Source organism: Eupeodes corollae, chromosome 1, assembly GCF_945859685.1.
Source record: "Eupeodes corollae chromosome 1, idEupCoro1.1, whole genome shotgun sequence".
Lineage (NCBI taxonomy): Eukaryota > Metazoa > Arthropoda > Insecta > Diptera > Syrphidae > Eupeodes > Eupeodes corollae.
In genome coordinates, this window is record NC_079147.1 from 184,532,578 (window position 1) to 184,558,860 (window position 26,283).

The following is a 26,283-nucleotide window of genomic DNA, read 5'->3' on the forward strand; positions in this document are numbered from 1 at the left end:
TTGATCAGCTGTTATTTTGCACGTAAGACACTAATAAAAAGGTATCCGGATACCCTATCTGTCAGAGATTAAACGCAGCCATTGATATATTGTTTCTGTCAGAAAAATGTCACTGATAGTAGCAAAATGCAGAAAGTTGTTTAAATATGCCTATCTTACTTGTGGTCATGTGTCAATACATTGGCGCAAAATTTTAAATAACATATTTTCAAGGGCTAACAATTTATCTAAGTATCGATTTTCTAAATATTTAGCAATTTATCAGTGACTCTTCGTGATTTTAACTTTAGCCAAGTGTTAAGAGGGATGTTTTGAATAGTTTAATATAACCTGAATCATCATTTAAGCAAGTAATGAATGGCTTTAGAATTTAACTAAATCGTTAAAAATTGTTCACCAATATTTTAAAACCGAATGATAAAAACGCAACTTAATCTCTCCCTAACAGTTAAGGTAAATAAATCAAAATATAAACAAAAACTTGTATTTTAGTTACTATGTCGAACTTAAATTTAGTATTGTAGTCAAAAACTGTTCTGAATTAAAATAAAACTAGATTTATTATAACAAATCTTAATAGCATTGCGTGAAATCTATTATTAAGGTTATTTACTATACAGTGATATATGGAGTTACAATCAAAAGAGAAAAGACCGATTTGCAGAGCTGCCATAAAGGCTTACAAGTCTATAAAGTAGCATTAAAATATATAAACAAAAAAAAAACAAATCTCTGCTATACTTAGCTTTGAGTAAAATATGGAAAATATCTGATTAATAAACTCAAACGAAACATGATTTCAATTTCATTAAATTCCTTTTTTGACTTGATAGATGATGATTACCACTTTTGATTAATTCAAAGATGTCAAAAATAACTTTTTGTGGTTTTCATCATTGGAATCATTGGAATTTTTATTCGACAGGTTCTGATTTAAAATGTTTGTCATTGGTCACAAATTTCCTGATTGAAATCAATCATTTGAGGTTAGAGTTAGCCAGGAAAAACTGACAGGTGTAAATTCAAAGGATATGAAACTCTCTCAGTGGAAAAATTAAGTTCGGAAATGTCAAATATCATAATTGAAAAATTAACAATGAACTAAATTAAAAGTCCTGGATTAAGTTATATAACCAATCCAGTCATAAATATTGATACAACGAAAAATGATGTGCCAAATTGTAATGCGCTGGTATTTTAAAAACTTTTGATATTGATTGATATTTTAAAAACTTTTTTGTAATAACCACTAATGATTTAATAAAAGTATGCCATTTGCTTTACTGCTTTCACTGATCGCTTTAACTACAGATTGCGTTTTAAGTATAGCAGGCTATTTCCTCTAAAAAAGCTTGTAATCAATAAGGATTAAGATCTGGATTTCCAGCTAGCCAATCTTCCGGTGATATGAAGTTCATACAATTTTTTTGAGCCACCCTTGAGCAGCAGAATCTTGTTGTTTGATATTTTTTTGCGGAAGTTTTACTAATTTTTCATAAAAATTAAGGTCTTTAACTCTATGATAGCTTAGTTCCTACCATACTGAAACACTACATCAGTTAAATGACCACCACGCTAATTTTTGCAAGCATCAATTCTTTTGAGGAAATTTTCGACCACCGTCTTGTTGAAACTCCATATTCTCCAAGTCGTATTCTTCAATAGAAGGCAAACAGAAGTCAGTTATCATATAACCCTAACGCTCCGATTTGACGGTGACAGCCGTTCCATTGTTGCGTCGTTTTCGTAGAAGTAAGGTCCACTCATATCACCGGACCGGGACAAACAGTGACTTTCTGCGGATGTAAGAGCCTCTCTTGAGGATTCTCAGAACCCGAAATACGACTATTCTATTTATTAACATCCCCACCGAGTGAGGAATGTACTTCGTCGCTGAAGAAAATTTTGTTCGAAAAATCGCCGTCCACCGAATTTTCTCAAAGCACTAAATCGACGTATCTACGAACGTTGTCGATGGGTTCAGCTGTTTGTTTGAGCTGGACTTTAGATGGATGAAGGTGTAGATCCAAATAAAAATACGCCATAATGTGCCGTAAGACAGTCCTAAATATTGAGAACGACTAGGAATCGACTTACAGTAGCGATATTTTCAGGGGTACGATCGAAACGATGATGCACAGGCCTTACAAATTCTGAAACCAATTTCTTTACAAATCATCAACATTTTGTCAATTGCTTGCGTATCTGCACGATTATGTAAACCATAATCTTCTCTCAAAAGCACGATATTCGGCTGTGGCAGAATCATCATTTTTGTAGTAGGTTTTCAGAATTTATATGCGTTTTGCAATGGTTAAACTATCCATTTTTGCAAATGTCAGATTTTCCACTGAAAACAAATTTTTTAACAACTTAGTTTGACAGATGTCGAATTCCAGCCCTATACTTTTGAAGCCGAAAAATAGATAAATCATTTGACAGATGTCGAATTCCAGCCCTATACTTTTGAAGCCGAAAAATAGATAAATCATTGTAGGGATGAGTTTAGACCTGTATCAGTAGTAGGACTTCACTAGGTATTTGTTTTAGTAGAACAGATCTACAACTCATTATCATAATTTTAACATTAAATACGATAAGCCTGACTTTTACTTTTAAATCTCGAAACAAAAAGTGAAATGATACAAATCAATAATAACTATATCCCGGCACCACCGTAGTGAAATAAAATATGATATAAAAGCAGAAAAAGTGAATTTAAGAAAAATTAATTAATTTTTTTTAGTTAAAACGAGCACCTAAGTTCTCCTTTCATGACACAAAATGTAAATGTTAAATATTTTGATTTCGTATAAAAGTATCTATTTTTTCTTTTTTAATTTTAAATTTTTCTCGAGTGGCAACTATGTTATAAATGACAACAACACTTTATACGACTTCGAATGTCGCGACATTTTTCCTTATGTTAGATATTTATCTCTGCAGTGCGGGACTTGAATGTTGTCGACGACTTTGGGGGCTACATTTCAGTATTTTATTCAATTTGTATATAAAACAAAAATAAATATATTATTACGCAAGGTCTGGTTATTCGTATTATTTTTTTTTTTCATATTCTTGTGGCATAAGCTTACCTATAGGAGACCATTCAGGAATAAAAGACACAAAAAAAGATTTATGATGAAAATTCGTAACAAAAATGGAATAGAAAAATAGTCACATTTGACAGTTTCGTTGTTATCCGCACATTGACATCTCGTAGTTCACAACCATCCATCTCTATGCTCTATACTATGTTGCATGCAGCAGAAATAAAAGTTGCAACATTTTTGATACTGATGAGTGAGCACCGAACTGACTGAGTAGCATTATTGTATTATGGAGTATAGCTCAGTGTAGACGTGGTGTAACGTCAAGTAACCGGCGCGGCGGCGCGGCAAAATGCATCGGCTGTAGAGTAGTGTTCAGAGTGGTTCAGTTTGGATTATAGTGGATTCGGAGTGCGCATGCAACGGAAACTCGTGTTTGCCACAAAACAGTGAAATTTGAATCCTAACATTCGGTTTCACTTTGTAAAACCTACTTAAGAAAAAAGGTAGTGTACGGATAAAGTTGGTAACTAGGGGGTATATAAATTGTAAGGTTGTTGCAATGAAAACAAAAAAAAAAGGAACAACAAGCTTCTCACTTGGATGGGCAAAATGTAATCGAGACTTAAGCACTTTTACTTTATTTAATTCGAGAGTCAGTGTATCTTGATATCCAATATATCGCATTAAAAGACTAAGGCTATGACTTGGTTATAAGGCTGGTGTAGAGTAATAATTCGGTTTTGTGGGAACCAAAATTTGTTTAGTTTTTTTGTTTTTCTTTTTTGAGAGAAATACTTTTTTTCTGCTTTAAATAAAGAAATAAAACTTAAACCAGCTTAAAGCAACAGGCATGATTAAAGATGATGCCACTCGCTATACAGAAACAGAAATGCCCTGTTTAAAGTCCTTGACACTCAATATGCCGTACGAAGTTTTGGTAAGACTTCAGCTATACAAAATGATTAATCAATAGACCAAGGTTATTAGAGATCATTTGAATATGTTGTGAATACGCTGAGACACAATATGAAAGAAGATAAGGATCTCGAATATTTATTTATTTAATTTAATTCGTTAAAATCTAACGTTAACAATATTTAAAAATATTCCACTTTTATTTTAACAAAGAAAATAGAAATTGCAAATTATTAAAACTATTTAGTCTATAAAAAGACTTTTCAAGTTGCAAATTTGATTGAAGTCACGTACAGCGACGCTTGAATGGCCTTGCAAAAACTAACCATTTCAGGATCATCGATTTTGCTGCGGGTCATAGTAGCCTCTACGCGTTTTCAACACCTCAATATCAACTCAAAAAACTTGGAGTTTTCCAGACTAATCTACCGTCAAAAAAGGAGATACTGGGAAAAGATTCAACGTCAAACGGGTACAGCTGCAAGAGATCGCCAAATCATTCTCCGACCGAGTCATAAGTTACCTCTACCGAAGTTATCTGCCGCAAATTGCCAAGACTCAATCAGAGAAGCCACCTTAGAGTACCGGGTCTCAAACATCGAGAAACTCATGTTTTGATGAGAAATGTTGGTAGGCAAATGCAGGCAAAAAAGGACAGCTGCTCACGACCTCTACGAACGGGAAAAAGATAGGAACACTAACTTCTAACAAGGAAAAAAAGAGCGCAAGTGAAGCATGTATGATGGTTAATGCGTTGCACTGTCATCCCAGAGGACTTAGGTTTAATGCTTGTGCCATCTAAAGTATTTTTTAATGGTTACTTCCTGTTGCGAGGAATTGAAAAATCCTTCAAGAGTAATTCTTCGTTCGGATTTGGCTTAAAACTGTAGGTCCCCTCCATCCCTAAGAACATTACTCGTTCATAGAAATGATTAAGAGTTGTAAGTCACAAGGCTCTAGTTCTCAATGGACTGTTGGGCCGCTTAATTTATTTATTTTAAGAGAATCGTGGCGGGAGATGTTGAGATGTTTTCAGAAGCAGAAGGAGAAAAAGAAAATCTGTCAGCAGTTCAAACGAAATTTACAACTGCATAATGGACGAGAATGGAAACATCATAGAGGAACCACAGTCAATGCAGAGGATATAAAAGGAGAACTTTTGCAAATGATCAATTCAATATAGACAACGAAAACCAACAACCGACTTATAAGACGTAAAAATTGCCATATCTAAGCAGCTCCAGCAGATGACTTAAGCATTTCAAAGCAGCTAGAGATAATTTCTATATATATAGAAAATAGTACAAAGCTCCCATGTCACATGTCACACTAGAGACAGTATCTTTCAAAATTCTGCCCAATTACTCGCATAATGCTAACGACATTAACGTTATCGACAGAAATCAGTGTGATGTCAATGAGACTTCTGTGAGTATTGAAACAGAGGTGGCGAAAATGGGGTTAGCGGTTAATGAAATCAAAACAAATGACATACTGTTACTGTCATCAAGAAAGCTCCTGCAACAATGACGCATGTCTCGCTTAAAATGTCACCATCGGCAGACGTATTTTTGAGGTAGCTAAGAATTCTGTCTACCTGAGCTCCGCTTTAAATGCAGAAATCAACACCAGCGATGAGATCACACGATGAATCTCGAGTGTTGTTATATTTATAAGACCCTAAACATTCCCGTCTTGCTATACGGTGCAGAAGCTTGGACTATGACAAAAGCTGATGAAAGCACCTTTGGTCGGTTTGAGAGAAAAGTTCCTCACGTTATCCAGAAAAATAAAAGTCAATCGCATAACATGGCTGGGTCACGTAGAGCGCATAAAAACCAATGATCTGACCCGGATTCATCCCCAAAGGGCAGCGCAATAGGGGATCAGTTGGGGCCCAAATGTGGAAAGTGACCTAACCTAACTTGGATTGTGCAACTGTAGACATCTAGCTAGGGACTGAGCTAGATAGAGGACACCGTGCCACTTAAATAAGTAAGTAGGAAAACTTTGACAGCTAGTGAATGTCAAACTGCGTTGACATTTCTGCTAGTTCAAACTTACATTTAGACTTAAAATCAAACACAGCATACGAAAGAATTTAGTCTTATTGCATAAAAATATCAAATGACTGGGTTTGGATAATTATTATTGCATTCTTTCCACACATCTCTGTTTGTCACAAAACAATCATAATACAATGTTGCTAATATCTTTGAAAAGAAATCTAACAACATTATTCACCACAGAGCGAGATGTCAACTTTTTTTTGACATTTTGTACCTTCCGCTTTAAGACAAACAAAAATAAAATAAAGATTAAAACAACATCCATAAAATGGCTTCGATGGGATAATACACAATTTTGTGCACATGATACACTACACTCTCCTTGGAGTTACTACTTCACTGATTTCGAGCCTAGACTTGACTAGAAAGACTGACTTCGATTTCGATATCAATTTTGGTCTGTCTAGTTTTTCTTGTGGTTTCATTTATTAAATTTCAATCTTCAGTTGGTTTAACCTTCTGGTTGAGGTATAGATTTCAGAAACATGCGGATGGATGGCGTTTGTAATTGAGGCGTAGATCTATATATATTAATAATAGATATAAACTTCACATGAATATAGATACGAATACATTCGCTTAGAGTATAGAGCTGAGACATATTCACGCACAGAGAGTGAATTGGTTATGATATTCGATTACATCATTCAATCAATTTAATTCAATTGGTTATATGCAGAAATAATTACAATGCATTTCTATATAAGAAGGAGAGTTGATTGAATAAAATCAATGTGACAAGGTAATTTAATTAGACTGTAAGTAATAGCTTGTTAATCGTGTTAATGGGAGGCCAGTTATTATGATGCACCTTCAACATTTTATAGTAAATAGGGTGATTTACGTGGTATTTTTTAAACTAAAAACGGGTAAACAACTTCCATTTGTTCAGTCAACAAAATACTTAAGATGTACTGCAATTTGATTATCATTTTGGAAAAATATGTACAAGAATTTTGTAACTTTATCACATTTAAAAGAATACAGTCTGCTTAATTTTTTTTTGAACTAAATTTGAAGAATGTCTTCATCGACTTTACCATTTACCCTTAAAAAGTTGGCGGTCTGTATGCGGCTACTATATTTAAGTGAAGTCTGGACGTATGTCTATAATTTATTAACATCTACCACTTTTAATAATGAAGTACACATCAGTGTGGGACGGAAGTAAATTCTCTGAATGGTTTGAAACAAAATCAAGTGTCCCCCAAGGGTGTATATTGAGACCGGTATTATTAGCCTTGTTTATCAATGACGTTTGTGATGTACTTCCGACTTCGACGCCGGCGATTTAGTTTTACTGACTGACGTTGGGAAGTTCGATGGATGTGTCCGCAGAGTATAATACCCAAAACAAACAAAACATTATGACTTAATTTTTAAACTCAAGATTAACTTCAGTATTTTGAGAAAATTTCTTTTTGTTAAAAATGTCATTATATGCAAAATATTGTTGTTAATATAAGATAATTTCATAATTAATTAGAAAAATCCATTCGGTTTCAATCCAATTTTCAAAAAACATATACTTAAGTTGCTAAAAATTGGGATTTGACTTAAAATCTTGTGAACAAAAACAGGCAGTGTAATAAAACTTATTTTATAATATGACAAATTTTGTTGCTTACTTCTAATTAATTTTTTAGAATAATCAATTGATAGCTTTTATTAACAAAATACGAAAACCTACAAACCACAACAACAAAAAAAAAACTAATAAAAATGGTTTTCGATTCAAGTATTCGAGAACAAAATAAAGATATTGACTTCAAACTGTTGTGATTAATATTTTGTTGAACTTTTGCAAAAATTGACAGACGATCAAGGATGAAAAGTTATCGGTGTGGGTCGCACCCAGGCTCTTATTTTTGTTAAATGATCTTGAAAACAAGAATCAAAAATATTCTTAACCGTTCTATTTCCGAAAACAGCAACTGAAAATGAAAGAAAATCTTCGAATGTATCAAAAAAAAAATCTGAATTTTTCAAATTTTTCAAAAACTAAAATATGTGAAATTCCGAATTGAAAGAAATTATTATTATGTTCCTAAAAGAACGTTTTGCAACACACGTAAGTCATCCAAGTATCTAAACGTGTAAATGTATATGAAACTCTGAAAATAGCAAAAAAAGAAATATAGAATACAAATGTTATAAAGCAATTCAAAATATAGAAGTTAAGGCATTGATAGACAGACACTTTTTTTTACAAGTTATTGTAGATGTATTATAATTTTGTTTCATTTCCAACTGATGGCTAAAAACTGATAGAATTTCTGAACTTTTGGGAAAGGAGTGAAGAGAAATAAAACGTTGAAACGTCAAAATTAGTATTTTACACAATTTATGAGGGACCGTTTTGAGATTTTTTTTGTAAAAACAAGAAAAAAAAACACTATATATAAAATCAGACTTGACAGATTGAGATATTTATGGGAAATTGGGCAAATTTTTCCCCAAATTCCCGACATCAATTTTAATAAGAGAGCCTAATCATATTTGTGCTATAAGTTGCCCAAATATGAAGAGCATAACTGCTGTTTAACTGAGCTAAAAAATAAATGATCTATTTCTTTGCACATAAACTGTACATTTCAATAAAAATAAATTCTAATTGAGACTATCATCTACTTTGTTGGTTCCGTTTTGGGCTACAAATATTTTGACATTTGGTATGTTGTTGGCACTTGTAAAATGTAACAATAGCTGGCAACAACATTTGTTAAAATCGTCCACCACTTATTTTTTATTTGTCATGAAATTTCACGATTAAAATTTAAATTGGAACCGTTCGGTGTTTTGATATTTGGTTGGTGCATTCAAGACTTGATTGTGAAGGAATCTGCATTTAAAAATGAAGCTTAATTTGTTCGTAAAAATTGAATGTTACAACCGATTCACGGTTTATTTTGTACTCACTCTCTCCTCCTTCTTTCCAAAACTTATTTCCAGACATTATTGACTTAAAGGTTCTCGGAAACCATCATAGTTAGTTCCGTCTTAGACTTCAAATAAAAAAGGCCTCAAAGTTAAACTTCGAGAGGCAACATTAACATTAATATTAAAAAGTAATAAAGAGCTATCAATATAACTATTAGACAAAACATCTTGAACAAACATTATGCTGCCATAAAACGTTCTGAAAGCAAACCGCAAAAAGCTTTTTTCTGAACTCTTTCAATCTTAATGACATCACATGGAGTTGTTGGATTTCAAACGACCGACAAAAGCATATTCTAAAGGTAATCATACAATGGTGGAATACAGAGATCTTTGAATTCAAAAGAATATCTTTTGGAAAATCCCAACGAAGAATTAGCTTTTCAAATTATAGACTTAAAAAACGATAAACCGTTACTAACCTTTCAATTTTTTGCAGAAACTGTTTTAAATGGATGGTCTTTCGGCGCATAGAAACATAAATAAAATAAAAAATAAATTGGGTGAAGCAACAGTCCGACGTGAACCAGGGCCTAGTGACTGAGCATGATTGCGTTTTATTACAAGAAGATCTCTTTACACCCTAATAATTCAAAATTTAAGAGTTTAACGTTTTGTCGAAATCGTTTATCAATTAATTTCGCCTATAATATAAACAGATTATTCCTTTCAACAGTAGCTTTAAAAAAAGACCTCGTTGTTATTTCTTACATAATTATCAGGAATTCTTATAGAACTACAAAAAAAATCAAAAACGCTTTTACAAGAGTTTCAGTGGAAAGGCTCCACTGGGGCATATGTATGCTCATACATACATCCATACTAATATTATAAATGCGGAAGTAACTCTGTCTGTCTGTCTGTCTGTAACTCAATCAAGCCTAAACTACTGAACCAATTTGCATGAAATTTGGTATGGAGATATTTTGATACCCAGCAAAGGACATAGGCTACTATTTACCCCTTCTAAACTCAACATCACTTTGGCCAAAAAGATCATAATACACGAATTCGAGAATAAACAAAACAATCATATAAAGTCGTCATCCTTTAACCCTTTTCAAGAGACCCGGAAAATGCAATATTATCGAAGAGGCAGATTCAACAAGTTTTGATTTATTACCAAAACCTCAATGGCCTAAGGACAAAGATCAATACGATCTATACAACTATTAACAATCTACAACATGACATAATTACTCTTACAGAAACATGGCTAAATAATTCCTTCATAGATACCGAACAAAAAAAAGGGTCTAAGAATGAAATAACGATTACCAAACTTTCCGTCATTCCCAAACTATTTGAGTCCATTACCTGTAAGATGTTATCCTTTAATTGTAATTCAATCGTATGTGAAAATCAACATGGTTTCGTCCAGAATAAATCAACAATTACAAACATACTTCACTTCACTTCTTTCTGCCTTGACTCCTACGAAGATCGTAAGCAAGTAGATTGCGTATTCACAGATTTCAGTAAAGCCTTGACAAATTGTGTCACAAGAATTAAGTCCATAAACTTAAAGCCTTAAAGTTTAAAGACAAATTCTTAACGTGGATCTAGTCTTATCTTAAGAACAGAAGTTATAGCGTTATATTCAGAAATGAATTCTCCGACCAATTTTACGTCAACTCTGGTGTTCCACAGGGTAGCCATTTAGGTCCTTTATTATTTATCTTATATATAAATGACATAACATCCGTTATAAAAAAAACTCCTCCGTTTTAATACACGCTGATGACATTAAAATTTTCAAATCTATTAGTTCAATTAATGACTGCTCACAGCTTCAAGAAGATCTTCATAGTTTTAGGGAATGGTGCAATACAAACCGACTTTTATTGAATATTGACATATGTAAAACTATGTGTTTTACACGCAAAAAAACAATTATAGATTATAACTATTTATTAGATTCTTCCTCCCTTTTTAAGCTTTCCGTTTTCTCTAATTTAGGTGTTATTCTTGACAATAAATTAACGTTCTGTGACCATTATAACTTTGTTGTAAAAAAAGCTAACAAGATTCTAGGTTTTATTAAACGTTTTTCTCGTGACTTTCGTGACCCCTACGCACGTCTTAAAATTTCTTTATGTATCATTTGTCAGGCCAATACTTGAATACGGCTCTTTTATATGGGCACCATACTATTCAGTCGATATTGACAGACTTGTAAGTAACCAAAAAAGATTTATGCGTTTTGTCTTTGTTTTCTTCCGTTTTCCAAATATTCACACCACCTCCTTATTCTCAGAGACTTTTGCTAGTAAACCTCCCTACACTTTCACAACATAGACAATATCTCCAATTTTGTTTTATTTTAAAATTAATTAATGGTTCTATTATATCCGCAACAGCTCTGAATCGTCTAAATTTTAGCTATAATCAAACTAGCATAAGAAGACAGATACCTTTATGTCCGATCTTTATCAGAACTAACCATGGTATGAATGAATAGCCCTTTAAATCAATTGATTTCAGCCTTCAATTTTATAATTTAATTTCATCTGTTAATGACAATGTTTAAAGTAAACAATTTAAAGAAAGTTTTTTTAATATGTTATAGTATTTATTTATTTCTATGTTAATTCCCCATGGGAAAATTCATGTGGGCCGATTGCTTTTACGCCTTAACTAATGAACAGATATAAATGCAATTTGGTAAGGAGATAGTTCAAGACTTAAGAAAGGACATTAGTTACTTTTGACCTCGGTAAACAATGCATTCCCATGGGAAAAATTACTTTCCGGTTAATCTGATCGCTTTAACTCCTAAATTACCAAAGATTTTAATAATATTTAGATAAAATTGGTATTACGGAAAAACAACGCATTCTCAACCCTTATGAAATAAGTCGTCGAACATGTTAAACTTATCATACACGTATATTAAAGCGGCCTTCGCGTCGCGTGCCTCAAGCCCTCAACGTTAGGCGCAAACTATGGTTTCCACCAAGTTCCACTAATAACAATTTTAAACCTAAACTTTGTTATGCTTAACCTTTTATCGCCAAACAAGAGCCATGTAGGTACAACAAATAATGCACTGGGTCTGTCTTTTACTTCTGTTTCGGCTGAGGAACGGGCGAGTACGCGGGAGGGGTCAAAAGCGGTAGAATACCCCTATAGTGTCTTAATTCTTTTGAATTATCAGGGGGCTTTCTCATAAGTTGAGATTGAAGGTTGGTGTTCCAGTCCTGTTAATGCGAAATCTTGACGCATCAATGTTATGTAATGGTACACGACTACAGATTACTCACCTAGGACGAAATATTATAAAAGGTATAATCATGACAGGAATAGCAAAAGGAAAAAATGCTTTAATTCCCCGCATTCCGATAATTCCAACCGATTTGCCGTTTCAGTTGAAAAAAGAGTGCAGTTTCCTCTGAAAGCAGCATTTGCAATAACAATAAATAAAGCTCAGGGTCAAACCCTGAAAGCTGCAGGTGTAAAGTTAGAGAAAAAACAGTTTTTCCCATGGACTTAGTGTCAAGCCCACAAAATCTTTACGTTCTGACCAAGGAAGAAAAAAAAATGTATTGCAGTTACCTATCTTCTTCTTAAAATGTAAAACCTAACTTATCTAACCTATGACAATCACACTTAGTATGGCCTCATCCCATCTCTGCACAATTCAAACATCCATACGTACAAAAAAGTACAGCTCAGGTTTTTTCATACTACTAACCAAAAAAAAAAAATATTTAATGCTGACGAAGTCGCGGTTAAAAGCATATAAATATTTGATTTCTTATGGTATAAAGTACAAATACTTTGGAATCTTTCCTCTTATTATTTGAGAACATTTTTTGAAGTAATGTTGATTCGTGACGTATAGGCAAATCGTCACGATATGCTAAGAAACCAACCGTTTTTTAATGTTCAATTTCACAGAACAAATTATGCTGCTAATGAACCATTGTCCAGGTGTTTAAGAGAAGCCAATATTGTTTACGATATGATTGAATTTATTAATTGAATAATTTGTGTTGTTAAATGTTAATACACAATCTTAATTGCGAAATTTTTAATTAGTTTTTAGCAATTTATAATAGTATTTTTTCCATTTTTAATGTATTTATTTACGTGTGTAACACTGTGTTTAATTATAAATTTTATTCAGCCTTTTCACAGGTCCCGTGTCGTAATAGATTCGTAGTCGAAAAACAGTATCATTGTTCCCGGCCGGCGGCGTACTAAAAAAATTTGCTACGAAATTCGGAGTTCGTAAAAAATGGTATCACTAGCCCCGAATGAATCGGAAGTCTGGCAGTTTTTTCTACGCACAGTTATTTTGATCGGAGTTCAATTGAAAACGAAAAAAAAAAATATTTAGCGTGCGAAGATAAATTAGATAAATAAATAAAATATATGAAAAGAATCGTGTAATTCAAAAGTAAATTCCTTTTGGGAAGCAGTAAAAACAGAATTAAATAGCCTAGGCCCACCTTCTAAGGACACCTCTAGCTGGAGAAAAGTAAATTTTGAATAGAGTAGTCCAAACTTTTTTATAATTTAATTCAATTCTTAGGAGTGGTTAGAATTTGAAGGCATACATCAAGAGAAAAATGGTTGAGAACAAAAACGAATGCTAAGCTACAGGTGGCGGAGGAAATAGAGTGCATTCTTTTAGCAGCTTGTATTGAATAGTCTAGGTGCTACTGAGGAATAAAAGTTGGGAAATCTATGAGTACTGAGCACAAGAATGATAGCAAGATTCCTATCTCTTCTCCGTAAAGTGTAAGCTGGAGTATTGTGGCTTAGAATATAACCACTTCTACAGAAAAAAATGTTTAATACTTTATAAAAATGGAAGTGTTTAAGAGGGAGAATACCAGAGCTGACAAACAATGAATAACCTAGAAGAAAAAGCTGTCATTTTAGTTCTATGAAGTGAGGGAAATAACAGAATAATGAGCAGATCTCTCAAGTTGCTTGCAAAAGCAATTTAACTGCAGAGACCCAAAAAACAGAGGGGAAAACAAAGCAAAACAACCCCAAAAGAGAAGACTGAAAGATAAATTTGGTCATAATTTTAAGTAGTTTTCATTTGTAAACCATACATAAATGTATTTCAATGAACGCACTCATAACAAATGCACGATCATTGAATGCACACGCTGAATGCATTTATTTCACAACTTATTGACAGATGGCCCAACATCTCAAAATTACTACATCTCAAATCATACGGATAATATGGACATGTCAGAATTTTGGGAAAGAGGTCGGTTTTCAAATTAAGGCAAGTTCGTTTATAACTTGATGTTACTTCCTCACAGTTCAGCTGTTGTTAAGTGGACATTTTTTTTAAATTTTGATTTGATTTAAACGAAAGGCGGACTAAATTTTGATACCATTAATAATATAATGCTGGCCAAAGATCATCAGATGAAAAAAATAACCATAGCGTTTGGTTGGCAAAAACATTTTTTTTTAAATTCAGTTTATATACATTTTATCAAGCGATAATATTCGATCTCCGACACACACTGATAACTTTCCATCAATTCTGCCGATTTGTCTTTCTTAGATGGTTTGCAGTCTTTCGTGTTTTGTTAAAAAAATGTTCAATTGAAATATTCTAAACAATATTAAAAATTACTAACAATATTTTGAATATGATGAAATAGTTTGATTTCAAAACCTATTTTTGTTAACGAGATTTCTTAGTAAAAAAAAACACAATTTTTACCGATTTTAGTAACGTTTGCGTACTATTTTTGTTTATTTGTATGAAAAAAACTGGATGTTATATTTTTATAAAAAAATTAAGGAATGTAGGAAACATTAAAAAACAATAAAAGAAAAAGTTATTTTGGATTAACCCATTTTTTTTTAAATTGCTGAAAAAAAAAAGCACCCACTTATTTTTTTAAGAGTCCTTCCTGTATCTTTCTGCATTATTATCTGTAAGACAAAATTTATTTGAAGTCGATATCTCTACAGGTTCTTGAGATATGGACTACAAAAAAACATCCTGAACATAAGGACGTACGAATGAACGAATGAACGCACATACAAACGCACAGACATTTCACTAAAAATCTTTTATTTAGATTAGAAACCTTAAAACGTCGAAAAATTTCAAAATTTTCAATTCGACAAATCGGACCGATTACAATAATTTCCTATGGGAAGTTAAAAAACGTTGTGGACACAAATTATTATGGTCCTTTTTTGGTACGATTGGTCATTTTTATTTCCAGCTTTGGTCTACAAATTTTTTCCAAATAGCTTCCAATAACTCCCAATAACTCCCAGAACTGTTCGTACAAGACTTGTTGAAGCTAACTTGCTCAAAAGGATCGCAAGAATGGTACCTTTTCAAAGGAAAACAAAATATAACAACGCGGTTTAAATTCAGATGGAGGCAAAAAGTGGAGGAATGTTTTGTGGATGGACGAAACAAAGATAAATTTGTTCGGGAGTGATGTCAGACAAATCATTAGTAGTCTTAATTTGAAAGAACTGAATTCCAAATTCACCCAGAAAACGGTCAAGAATGGTAGGTTAATTTTCTTGGTATGGTGTTGGACCAATACATTTGATTGAGGGTAAAATGGTTTAAAATTTGAAGGTGAATATCACGAAGATACGATGCTGCCTTATACAGACGAAAACCTGCCTCTTAAATGTGTTCCACAGCAGGACAACCACCCTTAGCACACATCCAAATCTGTTCAAAAATATTTTAAAAACCCGAAAAATCAGCGTATTGCAGTGACCATCCTAATTCCTGACTTAAATCCCAAAGCACATTTTGGGGGAGATTTAAAATGTGCGGTTGGGAAACATTTAACAAAAAATTAAACCGCACTGTGGAGGATGAGGTAGGGGCCAGGCTACCAGATATTAAAATAATTTTTAAATCCAGAATAGATTTGCATTTAATTTTTTTTAAATCTTTCGTCCATGTTCCGAATATCGATCGAAAGTGAATTGAAATTACTTTTCAATTTCAAGTGAAATGAAATTGCATGTTCTTCAATTCGATCGATTTCGAAAACTTCGAAATTGCTTCGAACTGTCAGAACTGAAGGATCATCCATTTTTATTTTTTTTTTCTGAAGTAAAATGTTTGCTGTTTTTTTTATTGGCAATTTTAAGTGAAATAAGGAAGCAGAATTCAAGATAAAAAAATTAGTAGATAAATTTTGGGAGACAAATCAAATATATTGGATTTACCTGTCAAAATGTAAGTGTGTGTAAATTATATAGAATTGTTCTGATACATAGAGTAAATTCTTGATTTCCTCTTCTAAGCTTTTATTGTAATTTTAGATTAAACAAAGACGCTTTTTTATATGTTCTAGGGGAAATAGAAGCTTTCATAATACTTTCATCGATTCCTTCAATTCAAAAACTTGCTGCAACCCTCCGATTCCTAGCAGATGGAAGCTTTCAAAGATCAATTCACAGAAATAAAAAATGGGATTTTAATGCTTCTAAAAAATGGAACAAACCGAAATACAGAACATCCATTTGCATTTCGAAAATCAAATTCACAATAATGAATTATGGAACACCCAAATTTACTTTCGCAAAGAGTATTCACAATAAGTGAAATGCAGAACATGTCCACGAAATGTTCCTTTTTTTACAATTATGAATTTAAAATATTTTATGTTATAATTTTACAACAAAAATGGGTAATTTTTGTTTGAAAGAAAAAAAATAAGAAAATGAAGACCAAACTTAAAAAAAAAAAACTTTTTAAGTCAGTAAAAAATTGAATTTTTAACTCTGTTTGGCGGGTCTATTTTAATGTCCATATCTGTACATCTGTACCGTGGCATGATGGTGCAATGGACTGACATTCTAGAGGTCTTGAGTTCGATCACTGCTTATGCCATCTCAAGTTTTTCACGGGTACTTCCTCTTGCGAGGAATTGACAAATTCTCCAAGAGTAATTCTTGTGAAAAGTGAATTCTCAAATTATCCGTTCAGATTCAACTTCAACTGTGGGTCCATTCCTGACAACAGTACTCGAACACAGGAATGGTTGAGAATTGTAAGTCACCAGGACCTAGTTCTCAACGGACTGTTGCGCCACCCAATTTATTTATTTATTTATATCGGTATAAATCATCATTATATAAAATACTTTTGGTAATTATTAGTTTTTTTTTTAGAAAAATCCAACTGACAACTTTATTAAAAAAACACGAAAACTGACAAAAACAACTGATAGGAAATGGTTTTCGAATCGAGTATTAGGAAAACAAAGAAAGACTTCAAATTTTTATTTCACACAAACAAATATTATAAATGTTTTGTTAAAGTGTTAAGCCAGACAATCGGACAGACGGAAGGGCAGTTATCAATGTGGGTAGCACCTCAGCCTCATTTTCAACTTCGCATAGGAAGTTATTGTAATGGGTCCGATTTGTCAAATAGAAAATTTTGACATTTCTCGTTTCAAGGGCCCTAAAGTCGAAATAAAAGAATTTTAGAAAGATGTATGTGCATGCGTGATTTTTTTGTGATTGGAGAGTGCGGGACAGTGACACAGAAAGTGCGGAGTGTCTTTATGCACCTCCTCGTCACCGCATCTTCTGCATAGATCATCTGAACTGATCCACATCTTTTTCTTATGATAACCTAATAGATTATGTCCGGTGATTATGCTTACAAGAGATCGAATTTTTTTTTTTAATTAAGTTTATATACATTTTATTAAGCGATAATATTCGATCACCGACCCACACTGATAACTTTCCATCCCTTCTGCCGATTTGTCTTGCTTAAATGGTTTGCAGTCTTTGTGTTTTGCTAACAAAAATGTTCAGTTGAAATATTCTAAACAACATTAAAAATTACCAACAATATTTTGAATATGATGAAATAGTTTAATTTCAAAACCTATTTTTGTTAACGAGATTTCTTAGTAAAAAAAAAAAAACAATTTTCACCGATTTTAGTACCGTTTGCGTACTATTTTTGTAGATTTAAATTTGTATGAAAAAAACTGGCTGTTACATTTTTATAAAAAAAAATAAGGAATGTAGGAAACAATGTTTTTAAAAGAAATCAAATTGAAGCCAATATATTTTTTTTTAATTTTCGAAAAGATATTTGAGTCGAAAGTAAATTTTTACCACTTTTTAGTAATGTTTTCTTCTTCGGTTTTTTCATTTAATACAAAAAACTATAAATTCGATTTTTTTTTTAATTTTCCCAGATGTCAAAAACGTTATCGTAACACACAATTATTTCGGAGAACTAACCCTTTTTTGTTTCCAGTTATTCGATGTGACAATTATTTTTTGGCAGTGTCTTTGATTTATAAAAAAAAACGTACATATGATTTGTTTGTTTTAAATACTTTTTTATTATCACATTATAATATAAAATTTAATTCAAGTCGCTAGCGTTTTGGTTCGTGAGTTATTTTGGTTTAACCAATTTTTTTAAATTGCCAAAAAAAACACCCACTAATTTTTTTAAGAGTCCTTTCTGTATTTTTCTGCATTATTATGTGTATGACAACATTTTTTTGAAGTCGATATCTCTACTGGTTCTTGAGATATGGACTACAAAAAAACATCCTGAACATAAGGACGTACGAATGAACACACATACAAACGCACAGGCATTTCACAAAAAATCTTCTTATTTAGACTAAAAACCTTGAAACGTCGAAAAATGTCAAAATTTTCAATTCGACTGTCAGAACTGAAGGATCATCCATTTTTATTTTTTTTTTCTGAAGTAAAATGTTTGCTGTTTTGAAGATGGATTAAATATTATTGGCAATTTTAAGTGAAATAAGGAAGCAGAATTCAAGAGAAAAAAATAAGTAGATAAATTTTGCGAGACAAATCAAATATATTGGATTTACCTGTCAAAATGTAAGTGTGTGTAAATTATATAGAATTGTTCTGATACATAGAGTAAATTCTTGATTTCCTCTTTTAAACTTTTATTGTAATTTTAGATTGAGCAAAGACGCTCTTTTATATGTTCTAGGGGAAATAGAAGCTTTCATAATATCTTCATCGATTCCTTCAAGTCAAAAACTTGCTGCAACCCTCCGATTCCTAGCAGATGGAAGCTTTTAAAGATCAATTCACAGAAATAAAAAATGGGATTTTAATGCTTCTAAAAAATGGAACAAACCGAAATACAGAACATCCATTTGCATGTTCGAAAATCAAATTCACAATAATGAATTGTGGAACACCCAAATTCACTTTCGCAAAGGGTACTCACAATAAGTGAAATGCAGAATATGTCCACGAAATTTGTTCCTTTCTTTACAATTATAAATTTAAAATATTTTATGTTATAATTTTACAACAAAAAAAACAAAAGAAAATGATGAATAAACTTGAAAAAAATCTTTTTAAGTCAGTAAAAAATTGAATTTTTAAAACTCTGTACATCTGTACCGTGACATGATGGTGCATTGGACTGTCATTCTAGAGGTCTTGGGTTCGATCACTGCTTATGCCATCTCAAGTTTTTTCACGCGTATTTCCTCTTGCGAAGAATTGACAAATTCTCCAAGAGTAATTCTTGTCATGAAAAGTGAATTCTCAAATCAGCCGTTCGGATTCGTCTTAAAACTGTGGGTCCCCTCCATCCCTGACAACAGTACTCGAACACAGGAATGGTTAAAAATTGTAAGTCACTAGGAACTAGTTCTCAACGGACTGTTGCGCCACCCAATTTATGTATTCATTTATATCGGTATAAATCATCATATGTAAAATATTTTTGGTAATTATTAGTTTTTTTTTTTTTAGAAAAATCCAACTGACAACTTTATTAAAAAACACAAAAACTGACAAAAACAACTGATATAGGAAATGGTTTTCGAATCGAGTATTAGGAAAACAAAGAAAGACTTTACATTTTTATTTCACACAAAAAAAATATTATAAATGTTTTTTTAAAGTGTTAAGCCAGACAATCGGACAGACGGATGGGCAGTTATCAATGTGGGTAGCACCTCAGCTTCATTTTTAACTTCGCATAGGAAGTTATTGTAATGGGTCCGATTTGTCAAATTGAAAATTTTGACATTTTTCGACGTTTCAAGGGCCCTAAAGTCGAAATACAAGATGTTTAGAAAGATGTCTGTGTGCGCGTGTGTACGTACACTTGAACGTACGCGACGTTTTTTTCGTCGTAGATAGCTCAAGAACCAGAAGAGATATAGACTTTTGTTTTACAGATAAAAAGGCAGAAAGATGCAGAAAGGGCTCTGAATAAAATTTTTACCATACCACTTTAAAAAAAATGTAAACATTTTGGTTAACCCTAAATATCTCAGGAACCAAAAACAATGAGACTTGAATTACATTTTGTATAATATATTGTAACGTATATTTTTGGAAAAAAAATCTAACAAACGGTTTTTTTATAAATCAAATAAACAGAAAAAAAAAATAATATTTGAAATATTTATTACCTCGAAAATTTTACGAAAAATTATGATTTTATCTCCAAAACGAAAAATAACGTTTTAACATCTGGTCAAATTTTGAAGAAAAATCGAATTGAAAGTTTTTTTTACAAAAAAATAAAACTAAAAAATTTAACAAAAGTTGGTAAAAAATGATTTTCGACTCAAATATCTTTTCAAAAATATGAGATTATGGCTTTCAACCAATTTTAACTTATTAGAAATATTGTTTTCAACATTCTGAAAAAAACTGTTTTTTTACAAAAAAAAAACCTAACAAAAAAACAATACTAAAACTTGGTAAAAATTTACTTTCGACTCAAATAGCTTTTCAAAAATTAAAAATATTGTCTTCAAACTTTTTTTATTTGACAGAAAATATTCGGTAGTTTTTTTTATAAAAATCCAACAGTCCCTTTTTTCATAAGAAAATAAAATCTTCCAGAAATAGTACTCAAATTTGGTAAAAATTAATGTTCGGTTCTTGATACCTTTTAAATTAATTTCATTCATCCAATTTTTACAAATTTAAGAAATGGTAAAAACTTGTTTTCGACTAAAAATCTATTTAATAAAACTAGAATTTCAAATTAAAATATTTCTTTATATAAAAAATATTGTTGGTAATTTTACAATTTTTAAGAAAAATTCAACTTACAACTTTTTAAAACTAATTTAAGACAAATCGACAGACGGGATGGGAAGTTATCAGAGTGGGTCGCATCCCAGCCTCTTTTTATTTATTATCATTTTCATGTCATCACTAAAGTCTTGTAACTTTGTTGGATGAAATAAACTAAAATGAACTAACCTAACATCAAATATTACCTCCATATTTTTAGCTTCATATTATACAACAAAAAAAGAACGGTTTTAAGACATACAGGTGCATTTTTCTAGAATAAGCTTTAAATCATTGCTTTAAAACCATTTAAGATAATTTTGAGTAAGGAGAAAAATGAGCAAAAATTTTAAATGATACTAAAAAAATTATTTTTGAAATATTATTTTATTCTCCTAAATCAATTTTTCTAAGAAGATTCTATCACGACAGTAAAACCCTCAATCATCTGCCAAAATAAAGATCGAAATAAAGCATTTTTGAGAGTTAAATAATATAAAATATGAAACTATGAAAACATAAAATTTTAACTTGAATGCTTTGCTAACTTTTATCTCAACAAAGTTTTGGAGGCAATTTTGTTAATTTTAGCTCAAATCAAATCGAAATCAAATAAAAATAATTCCAAACAAAAATCATACTTACATGTGACAAATATGTGCGCAAATTGACTGCCGTTAAAAATTAAAACTTAAAGAAACACCTCCAACTCGTTCCTATTCTGCGACTTCCGCATAGGTATACAAATAAGTCCCCCGGCAAACTGAAATTCAACACACACTCTCTTTTATTTTATTGATATTTCTTCTTTATCTCGAAGTGATTCACGAATTAAACTATGTATAGCACTAGGTGTACGGTACGGTACGGTATAGGTTATTGGTACCAATAACAATAACACGGCCAACACATAAGAATAAACGAAATTAATAAAAATCACAATAAAAATAGTAAAATCGAAACTAAGCGCAAAAGGAATTTGCTCCCTTCTCAAATCTCAAATAAAGAAACCGCAGCACTTGAAGGCTTGAAGCACACAATGGACAAAATAGTAAACCGAATTTACCCAAAGACAGGTAAAATACCTATATAAGATGTACTTCCCACCGATCACTCGCTCGCGCTTTGGTCTTGTGGCACTGGTGCACTTTATTCACTTGAAGAACGATACCTTTAAAAAACACCCGTCCGTCCGTGCGTCGTCGTTTTCGTCGTCTGTAGTCTCTTTGACCACCTTAAGATCTAACCCCACCCGTCCTCTCCAACTCTATCTTTATAAGTTAGTGGAGTTTGGAGTATATTAATATCTTGTTTGGAAATATTTTTATGAATTATACCACACAATTTTATTATTTTTATTATTGATTCCCAATAAATTCACATCAAATTACGTGCACCGACTTTTGATATCAAAAAATCAAACAAAAAAAATCGTTCGCTTAGATTTGTTGTTTTAAAACCGAATCGATATTTTGGTTTGGTGTTAACAACTCACACAAGACACAACAGACATCAGCGAGTGTTAACTTAAACTTAATACACCACACGATCGCTTAAAGAACTCGAAAACGCAAAAGTTTGACTTTGGCTAGGTTTACAATTTTTATAGAAAATACCGCATCATCCCATTCAGCAAATGGGAATGAAAATTGAAATTCGCGAAAATTCGCACAGACAAAAGAATCTCCTAGAGAAGAATTTTTTACCTGATATAACGGTGAAGCTATGTATACACCAGGCGAAGGAAAATATTTATTTCGTACAAGAATTTAACTCTAGATGGCGCACGCGCTTTTCTTTTTCTTTTAACACACAGTTGATATGTGCAAGACCGCTAACGATGAAGTTATGGCAACAACTGAGTGGAGTTGATGATTGGCTTTGCAAGTCCAACCGGAGCTGAGCTAAGTTGAGCTGGGCTTTTGAGATTGTGACGACTACGACAACGACGAAATGGCGAGGACGACGAAGACGACAACAACAACAACAACTAGTATGGGGAATAGGACAGAGGTAGGTAGGTAACCAACAACAAGTTGGTTGGTTGGTGGTTTGGTTCGATGTGCGATGGATGATGGTAGTTTTAGTGGTAAGTTGATGGCACCAGCAGAGGGAGCTCCAATCTAATGTTATAAAAGAAAAACTTTCAAAAAGCTAGATGGAGAAAAAGAGAGGAAACGCACTTCTTATTCCCTTCCCCCTTCATCATATTTATACACTACACAGGTACCTATACTTTTTCTGTTCCTTCGATTAGGGCTTTGATGATTTGATGCCTTTAGAAGAGGAAGCTTATAAAAATTTGTTAAGCGCACCTACGCTGCCTATTATGGGTATATAAGACACCACTGCATCATAATTGTATGAGTTTTGTCCTTTAATATGTTTTTTTCCGTTAGGTTTAGAAATAAAGTAACCTTTATATTGAATAGACTTTAGACTTTAGCAACTGTTAACTTGAATCGCCTTTGATTTTTATATGTGAGTGGGTGAGGGGGATATTCAGTGGGTTAGATATATTATGCAGGTAGATACATTTACACGTATTCCTGAAAGGGCAAACCATGAATAGAAGCATAAGTGGATTTGAAGAAGACGCAGTAGTTGTATTCGCTTATTGGTTGCTTATGACACCTTTAATTTACTTACCCAATCCGTGAGTGTTGGAGATAACATCAATTGAATGCGGAATTAGTCTTTAGATGCTAATTGAGTAGCACATTTTAAAAATGTAATTTTAAGAAGTACTTATGAAGAAGGAAATTGTGAAGTGCGAAAGACTACGACGCACAAAGAAGCCACGCACTACGACGCGACGCACGACGACGCGACGCACGACTGGAGTTTTAAGCGGAACGTGTGAAGTTGAAAGTTTATATGTAGAGCAGATGTTTTGAAATGTGCAGTGTGAAATCATAAAAGTAAAATGCGAAGTTGTGAAGTATGAATTGTGGAAGAGAGAGTGTTAACTGTGTGTCTATTGTGAATAGTTTTATTGATAAACTTATTGTGATTGTCAAAAATGTTGATACTCATCAAATTTTCTATATAAGTTACAAAATCTTCGTTGATAGCAAAATGTTTAAACTTTGTTGTTTTTTATTCAGACTTGAAGGGAAATGTGATTGAAATCAAGTCTCTCATTCCGAATTCCCAATCATTGTAGCGTGTTCCAGGCGGAACTTTTAGCAATAAAAGAGGTCTTTTCCTGGCTTAAAAAGAACGTGATATCAACATATGATATCCGTATCTTCTCAGATAGTCAGACTGCTACTAAATCACTGGGACTGGACTCTGCCTCTACAAACTCTATAACAGTCCATAACTGTCGATGATCTCTAATGGAGATGGCACAACAGTTTAATATTCACCTTTACTAGGTGCCGGGCCATAGAGACATTCCAGGTAACTGTAAGGCAGATGAACTCGCAAGAAACGGTACAGTGCAGCCCATCCTACCACGTTTGGCACATAATGGCGTACCAATCGCTACTTGTAAATTGTAGCTGATGCAAGACGCTGTGAGGAGGGCAGGCACCAGGTGGCACAACATCACCACGTGTGAGGTCACAAGAAACATCTGGCCAACACTGGATTTAAAACGTTTAAGGTGCTTGCTATCTCTAAGCAGATCGCATATAAGCTCTATAATAGTTGTCAAACCGGACACGCTACGCGACTAGACGTATTTTCAAATGACTTTTGCAGAAGCTGTATGGACGAGGAAGAGGAGGAAACGAAAGAATTACCAAGGAGAAAGTTCTCAACGATCTAAATCATATAAGCATAATCAGCCTCTCACGTTTCGTTAGGGACTCAAACTGGTTCCATTGAGCTTCGGAGGAGGCCTCAAAATTCATGTGGTATCACAATGGGCCATTTAACTGGCCTAAGTGCGCCCGTTTCCATCTTGGACAGCCACTTCAACCTAACCTAAGCATGGCACAACCAGCCATACGATTTTTCTAAATAAAGTGCTTAGGTGTGTTTCCCAAAGTGGATTAAATTCAACTACAACCAGGAAAAACATCACATTTTTTAAAACTAACATATGTATATTATAAACCAAAAATATCTTTAAAAACTACAAAAAAAATCAAAAGGACAAATAATAAGAAACGTCAAATCATAACTCCTTGACAATTGCATTTTTATCATTATTCATAATTGAAATTTAATCACTATTCACAATGGGGCGGGCTAAAGCGATCAATTAAAATGTATTTTACCAAATTATCAATAAATTGATAGAAGTTATCAATTAATATTATAATTGATTTTTGATAATCATAATAGAACTGTCAATTGAAAGGTATAAAGCGTTAAGCATGAAGTGGAAATGAATAATCCGGAGTAAGAAAGTTTCAAGAGTGAATTTAAAGAATAATGAAGTGAAATATGTGAACCGAAAATAAGAAGTGTGGACCGAAGTGTTAGGTGCGAACTTTTAAGAGTGAAGGGCAAATGTTTAGTACGAAGCAAAACGGTGACTTTTTAAGAGTGAAGTGTAAACATTTAAGTTCTTCGTTGAGGAATGAAGACGAGTGAAGTAGAAAAAGTAAAGTGAAAAGTGTTAGGTGAAAGTAAGAAGTGCGAAGCGAAATGTTGAGTGCGGGCTAAAAATGTTGAATGTGTAATGGACGAATCACTATGGTGAAGAGTGGTGCTCAAAGCTAAAGTAGAAATTTGGGGTACAAAATTCGAAGAGTGAAATGTTAAATGTAAAATAAAAATCTGAAGTGAAAAGTGTGAAGTTCAATAAAAAAAATTAAACATTTAAGTAAGTAACGTGAAGTGAAAATTGTTAATTGAGAGTGAGAGTAAAAAGAGGGAAACTCACAATGCGAATTGAAAATTCATAGGTTTACATGCGGCATGCAAAAGCTAAAATTTTTAAACTTGTAATAGTTACACGAAAACTTTCATTTAAAACATTCTTGGACTTTGCGTTTAACGTTTTAATTTGATACAAACTATTATACAAAAATAGATTCAAGACAAAATATTTTAAACTTAAGGGTGTCATCACAGTAATTAGCATTAGTTTGTCAAAATGTATAGGGTCCGCCAATTTTTTTTGTGTGGCACCTAGTGACGTCATGTTGAAACCAAATTTTGCCAATATCCTCCTCTTCAATTTTTGTGAACAAAAATTCGTTCAACATGGCCCGGTAACGAACGCCATTGACTGTAACTCCATTCCTTACTCATTTTCAAAGAAAAATGGGCCAATCCGCACCAAACAGCGACTCGTTTTGGGTGTA

General features: G+C 32.7%; 1 protein-coding gene across 1 annotated transcript in view; it reads right to left on the reverse strand.

Moving 5' to 3' along the window:
* Positions 1–22,853, reverse strand: part of LOC129939521 (protein limb expression 1 homolog) — a 187,249-nt gene extending 164,396 nt beyond the window's left edge. The window contains exon 1 of the mRNA XM_056047559.1: positions 21,665–22,853. The gene's annotated coding sequence lies outside the window, so the exon portion shown is untranslated. The remainder of the gene's footprint in view (positions 1–21,664) is intronic.
* Positions 22,854–26,283: the final 3,430 nt, after the last annotated feature.